Raw genomic sequence first — 15,996 nt, 5'->3', positions numbered from 1 at the left:
CTTTGTGGTCTTGGAATACACTAAATACAAGATATTAGTCAAAAGACAGAGTGTGTACTTTGCTCTGTCAAAGCCCAATGGTCACTGCAACAAAAGAAGTAGAGCTCAAAAGCTCACTTGACACACAAGTTTGTTGCAAATAATATATTAGAAATATCAGCTAGATATTTAATTAAGACTTCATCCTGTTAGCTACTAAAGCAAAGAATATAGTTTGGATAAATGAAGGTAAAGTATGTGTACAAAAGCTAAACACTATAAAAATAGAAGTGCTGTCCAGAACCTTTTGAAAATACTGTCTTCTATCAGAGAGCTTAGTAAATGTTTTCTGTCATGATAGTTTTACAAATTTTCACTTTCTTTATTATAATCGTAGATCTTTCTTATATAACAATTGATATTATCTATTAACATAGAAATTATTTATTTCTATAATTGTCTTTTATTTATATAAATCTTTCTTCTCATTCTCCATCTTTGTAACTGCTTAACTTCAGATAGCTTTCACTTTTTTTCTGTTGGATATACTTCAGCTGAATCTTTTCACAATCACATTTCTTTTCAAATCTGATTTCTATTGAGATAAAAACGTAGCCAACATATCCTCTTCTTTATTTGCCACCAGATAAATTGCCATCTTATAGCTGAAATCCATTTGATATTTGTCCTTGTCAGTGTATCCTTGCATGTTGCCCTACTTCAGAATCTTCAAGATCAATTGTTGCTTCCTATGTGATATTCCAGTCCTCCTCCATGTTAACATTTCCTCCCAGCTTTGATGCTGTTTTTTTCATACAGACTTGTTTATTGACAACACTATGAGCCTCCCCTCCTGCTGAATTCCCCTGCACACTTAAAAAAAAATCAAAATTTTCTGCAATGTAGGTATAAAACCTTATCTCATTATAAGCTAGAATGTTTATTTTTGAAATGCAAAGCATCTGACACATGTAATTAAAAATACTAAACATTTCAAAGCAGTCCTGATATATGACTAGTCAAAGAGCTTAGAAGTCTTGTAAATGAATTTTTCACTATGATCATCTACTTTTGTTTTTTGAAGATGCTTCATTTTTAATCCCAGCAAGAAGTCTTAAATGTAATATACTTGAGACTCTCCTTGCAACTGCCTTTTCAAATGCAATAGCATCTGGACATGTCTTAACAAACATTATTAAAGTCCTTGATTAAGCTTTCACTTGATAAGTTCAAAGACTTATAGCATACAAAAACAAAACTCCATGTAAATATTATTCAGTCAGCCATATTTCTTAGTCCCCAGTGACAGCTATGAAATGAAATCCCTGTTACATTTTTCAGCTGGGTTGTATACCAACAAGTCCCAAAAGACTGAAGGAAACACATATTATACAGTGTATGCATGACAAGCATTTTGCCTCCAGGATACCTGCCATTTGACTACAAAATGTATTAGATTTGTATTCTGCATATCTAATAATTATTATAATGTTTCCTATAAATTAAAATATAACAGTTCTGATAGCAAAGGAGTAAATGACCATTTCAGAGTCAATTTATTTTCATATTTCTCTTGCCAAGAAATACTCAGTAATAAAACTTGAGGAAAAAACCCTAAAGGCAAATAAATAAAGGATTGTGTGGGTTTTTTAATTTTTTTTTTTTTAAATAAAAATATGTACTTGGTGGTATGCTTCCCCACCCTGTGATAGTTTCCCCTACTCAGAGCAGGAAAAAAAATAAAATTGATGCTTGAATTATTGTACATTCTACTGACACAGTTTCCACAAGAGAATGCATGTCTTTGCTAAATTCCTACCTGCACAATTCAATTTCTACATGGTCTAGGCAGTTTTATTTCAAGTACTCACTCGTTTTACTATTGACTGGAGTTCACCTTCCTTTTCTAAACAGTAAATTGTCTTGTACACCAAAGAGATGTTGCTGAGATTCAGTGATATGATAGAGATATGTTGACATCCCATCCCACTGGAGAGAAACAAAATGAAGACATAACTCACGGTTCCAGGTTGTAACCCAGTGACAAAGGTTCCCCCATTCTGTACTCAGTGATGCATTCTGAAGAATTAGTCTATCAAAATTTCAGTTACAGAAAAAAGCTCAGTATTACTCAGTTCTAAACAGAAACATTTAAAAATAAAGAATTTAATTGATCACTTTTTTTAATATACGAGTCCATTAAAATGCATTTTTTGATTTATAACCAAGTTTGAACAAAATATTTTTAAAATAGTCAATGTAGCAATATTTTTCAATATAAATATGCAAGTTTTATGTACATATTACATTTGTTTTCTCTGCAGCACTGTGTATTTTGAAATAAAAGTCTTCATAAATTATAGCAAAATGATCATTTATGGAAAGTGGAACATTTGGCAAGAGATACTTTCTGACTGTACCCTTTCAGAAAATAAATTCCACATATATATATGGAAGTGTAAGGGAAATTAAATAGATGAAATAAAATAACAAAGAAAGTTGGAGACAAAATATATTACTTGAATGCTTTCTGCGTTTTTTCTCATTGTGGACTCCACTCACACAATTCTGTTACATTGCCTAGCTTCTTCTTCTCTGGGCTTCCAGGTGGCTGGGGCAAAGTTGTCAAGGTGTGTGCAAGCCAGCCCCTGGCCCAGGGTCTGAGGCACCAGGTGGAGGAGCTGTGGGAGGAGCTGAGCAGGCTGTGTAGCAACAGGGGCATGACAGAGTCTTCACAGACACCCAAGAACTTGAACAGCTCACTGCAAGAGAGTAAGGATAGTAAGAGGCTATAGTTCAACAAGTGGAAGAATGACACTCCAAGGATGGAAGCTCTTGGAAGATTTTGACTTCTGGCATCAGGAGACAGGTGGAAGGGAAAATTCCAGACAGGAATGGATCTATCCTGTAAATTAGCAGCTACTGGTAGAGCTGGTGGTGCAGGAATTACTTCAGAATTTATGAGCATGGATCACTCTTAGAAGCATAAGGAGTGCTAGTGAGGGACAAGATCTATTTGTCACATTGAGGTAAAGGGAACTTTGCTACCAGGATGAGAGCAAACTTTAAGTGTTTCAGGGATTAGAGTGAACAATGAGGATAACAGGGGAGCTTAATACAGAAAACCAGTCAAGGCAAGGGACTATGGGCAGACTCATCTTAAAACAACTTGATGAAATCTCTTATGGGGACTTGAAACCTCCTGCTAGGAAATCAACAAAAACAAGACAACCCTGAATTGTTTTAAAACCAGCAAAGCAGTACAATTAGGCTGTTGTCCCCACTGCAAAATCCACTGAGTTGATTCAGTAAATTTCCAGGATGCTCTGTAAAGTAAGACAGCTTATGATCGAAATTGCTATAGAATTTATTGTGGCAGGCAGGGGCAAGAGAGTTCTGGCATGGAGAAGAGAGAATTTTTGGGACTATGTAAAATTTACTATGGGATATTTTAAGGAACTATTTAAAATGTTTTGTGAGATGTATGAGCATGGAACAAAGTGGGGGAAAGGAAAGAATGAAGATGCATAGGGATGGAACAAGTATGGAAAAATTAAGAGGCAAACTGCTACACATTCATGTATTCTTATATTTTCTTTTTCATGCTTCATAACTCATTTGGGATCTCCAGTGTTCTACAGTCATATTAGACAGACAGTCAAAAACATCCCTACTAGTAATCCATCCCTATGAAGCCACTGGACTTGATTTTGTGTTTTTCTGGAATCCAAGCACTTTATTGTTAAGAGCTGACATGCTTCTTTCTCCTTGATTCATTATTTATTTATTGCTAAGGTTAGATTAATTTTTCATAGATTTGGGGAACACATCTTAATCGTCACATAGCAGAGTTCTCCTTTTTTTAAAAACTGTATTCCTTCAATCAAACTATCTTTTAATTTGTTGTTTTTTGAACTCATATTGAATTAGAATGAGACTTTTATTTTTTATATCATTAATTTCAAGATGTAGACAATATAAATCTTAGTAGAAAAAAAATTGAAATGTATTTACTGAAACAACAGAGGAGAAATTACTCTTGATTTAGTCCTTCAGTGGGTGGAATTCTATACTTAATACAGACTATGAGGTTAATGCACTAAGGTTTTATACCTTTAAGCAAACAAACAAAAACAACAACAAAAAAATCCAAACCAAAAATTATTAGTAATTTTCATTTTAAAACAAATATGTAAATTCAACTGAGGAAGAAAATTAAAAGGAATAGCTGAAAGATTAATGCTAGCTTGCAGACAAAATGAAAGTACTGTGAAAATTAAATATTGGAAGTTCAGAGTAGATATATGGTACCTATCAAAAGCCATTATGTCTCAACAGGAAAGAAAAGACAGCTATTCAAAGTAAGAAGTGAAAGTTTTAGCCAAATGAAAAATTAGAATGGGACATAAACTCTAGAGCTAGAAAATAAAGTTGTTGAGAAGGACTGTAAACACATTCAAGTGAGGTATTAAACACATTCAGCTGAGGTATTAAAAACCACATATTAATATATGTGCATTAATTGTTGCTTAGCCTTGTGTAATTGATAAGTAGAACATGGAATCATAAAATAATCTGGTTTGGAAAAGACCTCTAAAGATCATCTAATCCAACTCCCTGCAATGAGCAGCAACGTCTAGATCAAGTTGTTCATAGCCTAGTCCATCCTGACCTTGAATGTTTCCAGGGATGGAGCAGCTTCCACCTCTCTAAGCCACCAGTCTTTTACCAATATCATTGAAAAAACTTCTTCCTTATATCTAATGTAAATTAACCCTCTTTTATATCTGTGTTTATTTAAAATAGGCTTATGATAGACTAAGAGACACACTATGAAGCATTGTTGAGACTCGTGTCCTACTGTGGGAAAGACCAAAACACAGTGGTAAATTACACTGTCCTAGGTTGACTGTATGATGCTTTTATCCCCAATGTTTATGCTGTTCTGTTTATGCTGAATAATAAGTTTTGCACCTTTAAGACTTGTTCCAGGAGTGGAGGGAGGGAGAAGAAGCGCAGAGTTTGTTTTCAGAAACTGCACTCACTCCTCCACATTCCTTCTCCCGGACTGTGTTGTCAGCAGATAGACAGACAGCGAGACAGAGCTCGCCTTTGCTTTTTAGTTACTTTTAACTAGCTGAGGCAAAGAAGTTCCCTGGACTGTGGTTTTTTTCTTTTCTTTAGACCTGCTCTGGACTGAACAACCAGAAGAGCACTGGCAGCTCGCACCTGTGGCCCAACGGGCCGGGCCTGGGCTGCGGCATTTCCAGTGCCGGAGGGACTGATCAGAGACTGAGTGAGCTGAGCTGCAGCCCAGGCAGGGGGGGATTTTTTTCCTGAGTTTGTCTTTCTTTTAAAGCGGCAAGAAATTTCATTGTTTGATATTGTTTAGGTTTTCTTGTTTAATAAAGAGTTTTTTCCACTTTTCTCCACGGAAGTATTTTTCCCCGAAGCGGTTGGGGGGAGGGGCCAATTGAATCTGCCTTCTAGAGGAACCCTTTGGGGATTCTCTCCCAAATTTACCTTGAACCAGGACATACACCTACCAAAATCCCTGAAACAGCAGACGTGGTGATCCTCTAGCAGGGACTGAGCTTTGCTGTGCCTTGGATTTCACTTGTGTGATTCTGCCCGAGTACTGCTTTGGGGATCCCCCAGCTGGTGAGGAAATGAAAACAAATTTTCTTGTTGCATTTCATCTGTGGTTTCAAGTTTTTTTCTTCAACCTGTCTATGCCAGCTCACATATCTAGGAAGTTAAATATAGAATCATAGTAAGACATTTCAAGAAATAGTTGAGCAAAAGTCTGCCAAAAGGGTAAGAAAAAAAACCAAAAAAAACCTCTTAAGTGTTTCAAAATCAGGAAATCTTCCAATGAGTGGGTGCAGCCACTAGATGAGATGTAATAGAAATATCCTAAGAAGGTAAATCAAAACCAAAAGGATTACATTATTTTTTTTTCACAATATTGTCAACTGTGGAATATTCTTATACTAAAGGCATTTACATGGATGAACCAGGAGGATAATTCCAAATAAAATCTATTTAGCAGCATTAATTTAGAATAAATTAATAGAATTAACAACTTGGCCAAATGCCATTTACCCAAGTAAGGCACTGAAAGGACTCAAATACAAATGTCAACAACCGATCTCTTTAAACCTGCCTTGACAGAAAGTGAAAATTATTGCATTTAATAGCACATATTTGAAAAAGGACTTTATCATGAAGGAGAAACTACAGCAAGTCAACCTGTATTTGATTAAAGATGAAATTTATAGACATATAACTATATACAGCATACAAAGGGGAAAGGACTACAAATATTTTGTGTCAGAAATTCTTACCTCAGAAACCTATGGGAATTTTTAAAGAAATCAAGTAGCATATCCATCCCTGTCATCTAGTCATAATGCATTCAAATTTCAAAAATCTGACAATAGTCTTCAACTCCAAAAGCTTTTAAAGAAAAAAAAAATAAGGCAAACAGTAGGCTGTGTAAAAAGATCAAGGTCACTTAGTACTTGAGAGAAAATAGAAGGTTTAAACAAAAGAGAAGTTTTCACTCTCAAGGAAATTTACCAATGTTGGTATTTGAGAACAGTGTGGCTCAGTATATTCGTAAATACGCTAGAAAAGAATGGATAATAAGACCACTAAGCTTACTGGTAATGTTGGATTATTCAAGAAATATGATTAGAGAGAACTTTAAACAAAAACCCCACTATATTGACACACTGCACAGTGAAAATTAAATCCCATGTCAGTGAATACAAAAAGCAATGGAGGAAAATGTTTCAGCTACACAGATAAAATATTGTCTACCAATGAATGAATATCACTTAAGGAAAGAGGCAAATTTATTTAATGGGTATCTAAATAGAAATAAAACATGAAGGATATGAAGGTCTTTCTTTATTCTTTCGACATAATTAAATTGTGAAATTTGTCAGTGTGTATACAGAGCAAAACTATAATGGAATTAGAGCCAGAAGCCACAGAGGAAAGATTTATTAGTGGACTTCAAGAACAATAAGTCCAAGTGAAATCTATAGCTGAAAAAATCCTTAGAACAATAATTTTAAAGTGCAATGAAGTAGAAACATCATTCTTCCCTTACTTTTATACTGATCATCCTAAGTAAATGCTAATAACATTTGGATTGATGTTATCAATTTTGCATTACAAGAGGAATAATCCATTTTAAGTTTTAAACAAGCTCATACATTGTCTGTATGAGCTAGCTTTAACAAAATAATCCTGAATGATATTTTTGTATTTTTATTAATATACATAAAAGCATTTTTTCTTTCTGAGGTTGTCTAAGATTTATTCAATCTCTAAATTGACTTGATGAGAATTACCAATTAAAACTAGTTTAGAAACAAAATTCAGAACTGTAATTTAGCATATTCTATGTAATTTTTTTTTTTTAAGATAAAGATTTTGCTGTGATTTTTCATTAAACAATAAAAGAAAGTTAATTTTTAGTCTTGGTCCCAGATTACCCACTTTCCTAGTGTATCCCAGACTGTATGTGTGCAGAAATTATATTCATTTATGTATGATGGGAAAGAATTTTTTTTAAATATTTATGTTTTCCTGTTTTAAATGGAAGATATATGGCCAAACCCACAACACCTAAAGACTCCACACACTGAAGTACTAAAAGTTATTGCTGCTCAAGCTGCTCAGAATCCTCAGTTAATAGTTTTATCTCTTTAAGTCAAGAAGAAGCAGAACTTATAGCTTGTACTTAGAAGCAAAGAAAAACTGACTTGCATAATGTTGAATTTTAATGCAAAATGAATTTTGAGGTGAAGATTTTTTACATAGCTATTCAGAACCACTCAATCATCTGGTAACATCCAAAGGTATTACTGAGCTCAACTCATCTTTCCTTGTGAAATTCTGACTAAAGTGTGTTTTATAGATCTCATTCTTTTTAGATTAAAACCAAATTATACCTCTTATAATGTTCATTGTTATCTGCCTGTTCTGGAAATTAAGAATTAATTTCTGTAGACTTTTAATGTATTTTGTCAGTAGGAACAAAAGCATTCAGGAAGGTCCAAACAGATGCACTTATGAATCTCACAATTACTCCATTTTATGGCATTTCATCCGATACTGCACATCAATCTTTCAGTCAGGATTCCTTCTCACACTGGCCACCAATTGTCAGCATCAGTGCCTGGCACCAAACAACGGTGGATGGAAACTGACTGTCAATGTTAGTTTATTATCTTACTGTAAGACTTTCATACCTTCTCTCTGCAAGTTCTCACGGCAGCTCCTCACAAAACTGACTCCTTTTCTCTTTGTTCTGCATGGCTGGTTGACTTCTTCCTGTACCTAGCACAACCACCTAACCCTTTCTGTCCCTAGCAGCTCATACTAACCCTTACTGTCCCTAACACAAGCACCTAACCCTTATTCCTCACAATACAGCCAACTGACACCTCTTGACCAGCTAATGCACTCTTTTATTACACCCATCCTTATTGGACACAGCTGTGACCTAATAAGGGCAGGTCTGGTCCTCCTCTTTGGTAATTAGTACAGCTGCAACTCCTCAGGGGTGAGATTGTCTTCAGCACTATCTCTATTATCCTATAATCCATCCTCCTACACCCATCCTGCCACTGGTTTATACTAAGGATTGGTTTGGGCTCCTTTTCTGTGTCTGTAGCTCAGTGGGGAGTTCACTGTTCATTCATGCTGACTGTCTGCTAAATTTGTTTAACTTTCTCTCCAATTTAATTTTCCAATGGAAATTCCAAAAACAAGCTGAATTTTACTCTCCTGAAATCCTGGGCTATGGCTATGTTATTGACTTTTCTCACTTCTTCCAGGATTTTAATCTCCCTAATTTCATGGTTATACTGCTGCCAAGGCTGCCTGTAGTGGGATATTCTTTCCTTGTAACAGATCCAACAGAGTACCACAACTATTTTTGACCCATCAATCAACAGCATAAAGGAATCAATATTTTAGAGTAACATGAACCTGCCTGTTGACATTAACTTGGCTGTACATCTGATGAGGTTCTAACCCAATATATTCGCACAGAACTCACTTTCTTAATGTGATTTGATCACATGGTTATACCAATCAGAATACTGCTTTTAAATCTGCAAAAAGATCTATCTACAAAAAAAAATAGCTTTTTAACATTATTACCTTCCAAATCATGTGTAAGTGCATTTTTGGGGCCAAATCATGAGCTGGCTAACAGTGAATCTGAGAAAGCTAAGTGATCCAGTTCACTTTAATGTCAAATTTACTTCAAAAGTTTCTTTTAAGGTAAAATGGCAAATATTTTTAGTCTACAGGAAAAAATGTCCCAGTAAACTAATTCAGATAAAATAAATGTCCTTAACAATACTAAATTATTTTTTTCTTATTGTTTAACTCTTTTAAATTATTTACAAGGCTACTCCATTTACTAACCTCTCCAAGGAAGTTTAAAACCCCTCATTAAATTCTTCCCCAATGTTATCATTCTTATCATCTTGAACTAGCCTCCCACTAGTATGTCCTGCAATCCCTTAAGGGCTATCTAATTTAATCATCTTTCAGAATTATAGTATTATTTATATCAATTACACTAAAGAAACTGTTGCTAAAATTATTCTCAATAATAAATCTATGCTCATCTTTTGTATAATTTAGTAGCTGGAGAGTAGAATTGCAAAAGACCTCTTTTTTCAAGACCTGTCTCAGATGTGTATCCAATTAAGATACTGTTCTGCTCTGCAATTTATTTATTTATTTATTTATTTATTTATTTATTTGCTTTGACACTTCATTTGAGTTTTATTTTACTCCATTGCAATTTACCTTATTCTTTTGTGGATGATTTGGTCTTCTTATTACTGATAAGTCCCTGAAGAAATTATGCACACTCATCTAGATTGTTTATCACAGCTTAAATGGAAAGAGAGACCTCTGGGAAAAACAGGCTTTCCTTGCTTGAAAACCTAAAATATTAAAGCTAATACAAAGTCAATTGCTACTGCTGACAATGCTCATTTTCTTTTATGAGTTATTTTGTTTGATACAACTTTTTCAAGGGAAGGAAAGGAATTACAGATAGAAGGAAAAAAAAATCACAGAAGAAAAAGAAGGACAAGAATTACAGATTTTGTAACTTTGTTTCATGCTTAGCCAAGACTGAAATTGCCCTTTAAAAAAGAGGTATCTGACGCTGCAATTCTTTAAATGCGCTAATAAATGTAAATGTATCCAAACCAAAAGAATAAAAATGCTAATGACCTGCAAATATTTCTAATAGAGCATCAGTGATATATAAAATTAATAGATTTGCAATCTGACTGCTGTTTATGTCTGCAGTGAGAATATATGAAATTTTACAGCAAAATTTTGCCTCTGATAAAAAAACATTCTTATGTTCCTGGAATATTCATGTAAGATTGCACATAAACACATATTTTTCAAGTGTAAAACTAAGCTTTGATATACTTGCATTCTCTGTTTTGAAAGAGGAGCCCATATACACTTGTAATTACTAAATAATTTTCAATGCAATTATGATTGTCAGGAATAGTGAAGATTATCAATGCTTTTAACAGATGTGGTGTATTCATGTGAGTGTATGATATTCAATGATGTAATTCTGAATATTTTCACTAATATCCTGATGTTGAAGAATTTTTTTTTAATGGGGAAAAAATGCAGATACATACACAAAAAAAAAGGACAGAAAAAATAAAACACATGCTCTTTCTTTCACTATAACATATGGATTATTTTCATCCCTTCTCACAATCTCTTTCTGCCTTTTCTTTTTCGCTGTCTCAAAGGATTTAGAAGATGGCAACAAAACTTTTCATAGTAATGGAAACAGCTGTTTTTCAGCAATTTTTTTTTCTTTTTTCAATTTATTTGCAATATTTTTTAAATTATTTATTTATCAATTTTTATTTAATTAAATTCAACCTTAATATTTCTTAATTTTTGGTAAATATTTCTTTTCTGGTTTTGGGAAGTTGAACTGTTGGGTAGAGTATGTTTGTTAGAAGCTGGTGTCTTTATTGTATTTAACTGCCCCATTTTGAATCACCTCCAGTTCTAATCTCAAATACCCACCTAGCTACACCATGTCTTTACCAAGAAACTCTTTTAAAGGAAAAACTTTGGAATGTGAAACCTTAAAAAAAGTTATAAATACTTAACTGCAGGAAATTATCTGGGGAAGCTTTAATAGCAAGATGACAATGAATATACTTCCATAAAGCACAGATGGTGAGAACTTACCCTGATGTCTTCATTGCCCACTCATTCACTTTGTTTGCCTAATTGCAAATCAGAAGATAAAGCCCTGAGTAGCATTTTGAAGAGAATTTAGTAATTGTAAAAATAGTGTGACAGTTTTTATCTTTGTGTTAATCATGTGCATCTTCTGTACCATTATTCCACTATGATTTTTAACAGACAAAAAAATCAATATATGCATCAAATTCCTAGCTGAGAGATTTTATAGAGAGATTTCATATAAAAATATGCAAGCATATAGAATGTCTATGCATTTCTCTATATACTCATATTAAACATGGGTGTATATACACACATCCACTCACACACATGTATAGGGGAGCCTTTTATGAAGATCTCATTTGAATTTTCACAACTTTTTACCTATCTAGGCTTCAGCTTAAGGAAGGGGACAAGAACTATTTTCCTGTGGTTTCGGCTGAGGTAGAGTTAATTTTCTTCATAGTGGCTTATATGGGACTGTGTTTTGGAGTTGTGCTGGGAACAGTGTTGATCATGTAGAGATGTCTCTGTCATTGCTGGGCAGGGCTTACGCAGAGCCAAAGACTTCTCTGCTTTTTGTACTGCCATGCTGACAAGGATGTTGGGGAAACTGGGAGGAGACACAACCAGAACTGCTGACCCCAACTAACATATGTCCATATGACATCATGCCCAGTATATAAAGCTGGAGGATGAAAGAATAACGAGGGTGGGAGAACATTTGGACTGATGCTGTTTGTCTTCCCAGGTCATTGTTACCCATGATGGGGCCCTGCTCTCCTGGAGATGGCTGAACACCCACCTGCCCATGAGAACCAGTGAATTAATTCCTTGGTTTTGCTTTGCTGACATGTGTGGCTCTTGCTTTCCCTATTAAGCTGGTTTTATTTCAACCCACAAGTTCTCTTGCTTTTACCCTTCCAATTCCCTCTCTGAGCCCTTTGCAGGGGAGTGAGCAAGTGGCTGTGTGGAGCTTGGATGCTGGCTGAGGTTAAGCCATGGCATGTCTTTAAAAAAATACACTTATATGTTCTACTTTTCCTAGAACTTGTCAGTGCTAAGGGGAGATAGGAGAATTACTGCAAATAACTGAAAAACCTTGAAAATTCAGAGAAGCTATGTGAGCTTTTTACAAAAAAACTCCTATCATTCATAGAAGAATCTGATATTTATATGACACTGAAGCTTTCATGACCACAAGTGCACACACAAGAAAATGCAGATTATTTTAAGGTATGGTCTTGGAAAGGATTTAACAAAGGGGCAACAAACATTTTTGAGTGTTACACATGCAATATTAGGAATTTTCTGAATGATGTATACTAGAGAAATTAAATTACTCTGTATTTCTCAGAAATAGTGATCAAGCTACTTCCTTTCTCTCTTAATATTTGCCTTCCTTCCCACGTTATAGGTGGATGTGTAACAAATATTACAAACCTTTTTATTAAGCATGTTGTGTATTTTCTGAAAGGACTCCTCTATATTATTCATTCTTTATCTCAAGTCCTCAGACTCATACACAGAAAACACAGACACATAGATGCATATATACCTATGCACATTGTTTTTTTGTCCTTAATCAATATAAACAATATGTACATAAAAATGCATCTATAATAATTTAAAAAATCTTATAAAATGGTTAATATATACAGACTTCTTTCAGATTCTAGGATAGAATAAGGATCTGATTTTCTAAATTTATAGTTGATATTCATCTTTCTTTGGCTATTTTCTCTGTAAATCTCTAGCTAAGTTACAAAGTTAATGTGAACAAAGAGCTAGAAATACTTTTTAAAAAGTTAGCCTTTATATCAATAACATATAGAAAAGAGTCATTTTCTGAAAGTATCTTACAAAGGAACTGGAGGCAATGGGATGATTAGCTTGGATGAAGACCCCTGCTCTGTAGATAAATTTACTGTGCCACATGAGTTTCAGCCCATTTCTCCTGAGTACATAAATAGTATTTACAAAGGTAACTTAACTAGTGAGATTTGCAGCCTGATTGATAATAATTATATGCAGAAAATCTTCTCTGAGTGCTGTATCTTAATGTAATATTACACTGTATTAAGTAACTGAAGTATTGCAAAGGAATTGCAAATCACAAATTATTTTCCAGGTGGCCTAATATGCTCAAGAGAAAAGTGCTGGCAATAAATTGTTGCTCATTTACTTGACACAGATTAAGAAAAAGAATAACATTAATAACTACACCTTTACTGTGGAAAAGTTTTCTCTTTTTATGTAGTTGCCTTAATTTGTAATTTTTTTTTTAATTTGTTTGCTTGTTTTTCTGGTTACCTAGCCATTTAAGTAACATTCCCTTCAGCTGATCAGAGAATAGAAGATGGCTGGCTGAAAGTTTATCAAGTCTGATGTGCAATGTGACAGCAGTATTAAAGTTATTTCTTGAGTTACTCTGTTAAATTCCCATTATAAAACAGAATTTCTCATACTGAAAAAATAAATAAATTTGGATATATAGTCACTATGATCTTAAGACATTGACCAGTAAATTAATTACAATACAATGTGTACACAGATTCTTAATTTTCCCCAGTGACCTACATGCATCCCATCCTCATTTTAAAAACTTCATTGAGGGTGGAAAGTGAATTTCTGTTATGCTGTCTCAGTTTAACAACCTTTGAATGACAAAACTAGATGATTCCCAGATGAAACAATGCAGGAAAATGCAGTTCAGGAGAGCACCTGGTGTATTGCAACCCCTATGCAGAATTTAGCTACAGGAGCACTCTATAATCAGCATGCATCACAATGCCTAAAAATAGTATGACTTGGGCTGCTGGTCCTCACACCAAATATTTCACTCTTTAGGTCCACTCTAGTGATGCTGCACTATTTGCTAATGTACACACAGCCTCTCTTCAGAGTTTTGAGGATAGTCTTGTCTTCCCACTGGAGTCAGCTGGAAAGGGTGGCTACCTTCAGAGTTTTTTCCTGTCTGGATAAGATCTGTTACCTTTCAAGTGACTGCACTCATTATGGGCAGCTGGGCTCAGGTTAAGTGTCAATTATAAGTGCTTCAGGTAAAATGTCTTGAAGACGTGTCTGTTTTCTCACTTAGACCTCCATCCTGCAAGAGCCTTTCTTAAAATGAAATCACCTACTGCATCTTTTGACCTTAAAGTTTCACAAGCACATTCTGCAAGTTTCTGTGAACAACCCAGTATTAAGAAAATTGGAATTAGTGGCAGAGAAATGTGTTTTTCTCCCAGGTGGAAAACTTATATAGGCTGACCATCCCAATTATATTCTACAAGCTAATCTAATTTTTATATTTCTTCAAGAGTAAATAATGCCATGCCACATACCAAGAGTATAAGTATTTTTCTTTAATAGATTTATTGAAAGCTGAAGGAAAATCCTTAGCAAGAATTTGAAGTAATGCGCAATTAAAATGCTACATGAATATAAAAAAAATATTTAAAATTATTAGTGATGTTAAATAGAATAGAATGAAAATTAAGATAATTTCTCTGTGAGATTAAACTTTATCATAAACTACTAAAAATATCAGAACTGAGAAATAAATAAATGAGCCTGTTTTGTTTAGTCAAGAGTTCTTTGTTAATACTTTCTGAAATGCTTAAGGTACAAGTAACAAGAAATGAATGGATACAGGTTTTTGTTGGGTCATTTGGGATTTTTTGGCTTGGGTCGTTTCTTTGGTGTGTATGTGTTTTGTTGTTTACATTCTTTTCCATCTGAAAGGAGTTATTTTTTTACAGGCTCTAGATGAAGCTGTTAGAACAAAAAACTGGTGAAGGAAATCATCCAGAACTTATACAGATTGTATAGAGTCCTTATATTAAAATATTAAATGCATAGTAAAAATATCATTTTTCTTATGATGAACAATTCTCTGCACAAATATCACTTGAACATTAACTTTTCTCACTCATAATAGTTACTTATGCAAGTGAACTTTCAAATATATATTCAAATTATATATTCAACTGGGAATGCCTCTGAAAGTACAACTCTCATAGTCTCTCCATCCAATTCAATTTTTTACTACTTTCTTTGGATTTCATTTTTATCTATAATTCATTAATTCATGAAGGTCAAAAGTCCTTCAGCTAGCATGAAAAATCTCAAGAGTTAAAAATCCCACAGCAGAAAAAGTAAAAAAAAAAACTTAAATATCTTTAACTTTTGATTTCTGCCTTTTAGAAGGTTGATCTGTCCCTGTGTGACAGTAATAATAATGATGATTTCTTAAAGAGTAGATGTCCTCAATTATGCAGTATAAATTGAAGGCAAAAACAAAACTCTATTAGTATGCATCCTTGCATTTTTTTGCTCCTTCACAGTTTCCTCATAACAATGCACCTTCTCTTCTACTTATAACAAAGAACTATTCCCTTAACTACTCCAGAGTCTTTCTAATAGCAATACATTAAGCTCAAAAGCACCTGGATTGTGGTATATGAATAGCTGAAGGGAATTTTTATTTCCCTTTAGTTTTTTGTCTTAAACAAAAACAGGATAATAAATTAAAAATGTGAATGTCACAAGTATTAAAAATTATTCAAAAACATCACCTGGAGAAAAACAAAAATTGCCATTTGCATGCAATTTGAAAACCTTGTTCCTTTGCTATAATGTATCTTGTTTTATTTTATTTTCAGAAATTGTTATTAAAACATAGTAGCAATTGTAATTTAGTAATGTTGATAGATTTCTGGACATATCCATGCATCA

General features: G+C 34.0%; 1 long non-coding RNA gene across 1 annotated transcript; it reads right to left on the bottom strand.

Moving 5' to 3' along the window:
* Positions 1-2,504: 2,504 nt before the first annotated feature.
* On the bottom strand, positions 2,505-8,328 carry LOC128784741 (uncharacterized). The gene is made up of 3 exons (XR_008429596.1): positions 8,247-8,328; positions 5,526-5,637; positions 2,505-2,741 (listed from the first exon to the last, which is right to left on the bottom strand). It is a non-coding gene; the product is annotated as an uncharacterized LOC128784741 (long non-coding RNA).
* Positions 8,329-15,996: the final 7,668 nt, after the last annotated feature.

This window comes from Vidua chalybeata, chromosome 2 (genome assembly GCF_026979565.1).
Source record: "Vidua chalybeata isolate OUT-0048 chromosome 2, bVidCha1 merged haplotype, whole genome shotgun sequence".
NCBI classification, from domain to species: domain Eukaryota; kingdom Metazoa; phylum Chordata; class Aves; order Passeriformes; family Viduidae; genus Vidua; species Vidua chalybeata.
Note: the sequence above shows the minus strand (reverse complement) of the source record. Positions and strands in the feature narration are given on the sequence as shown.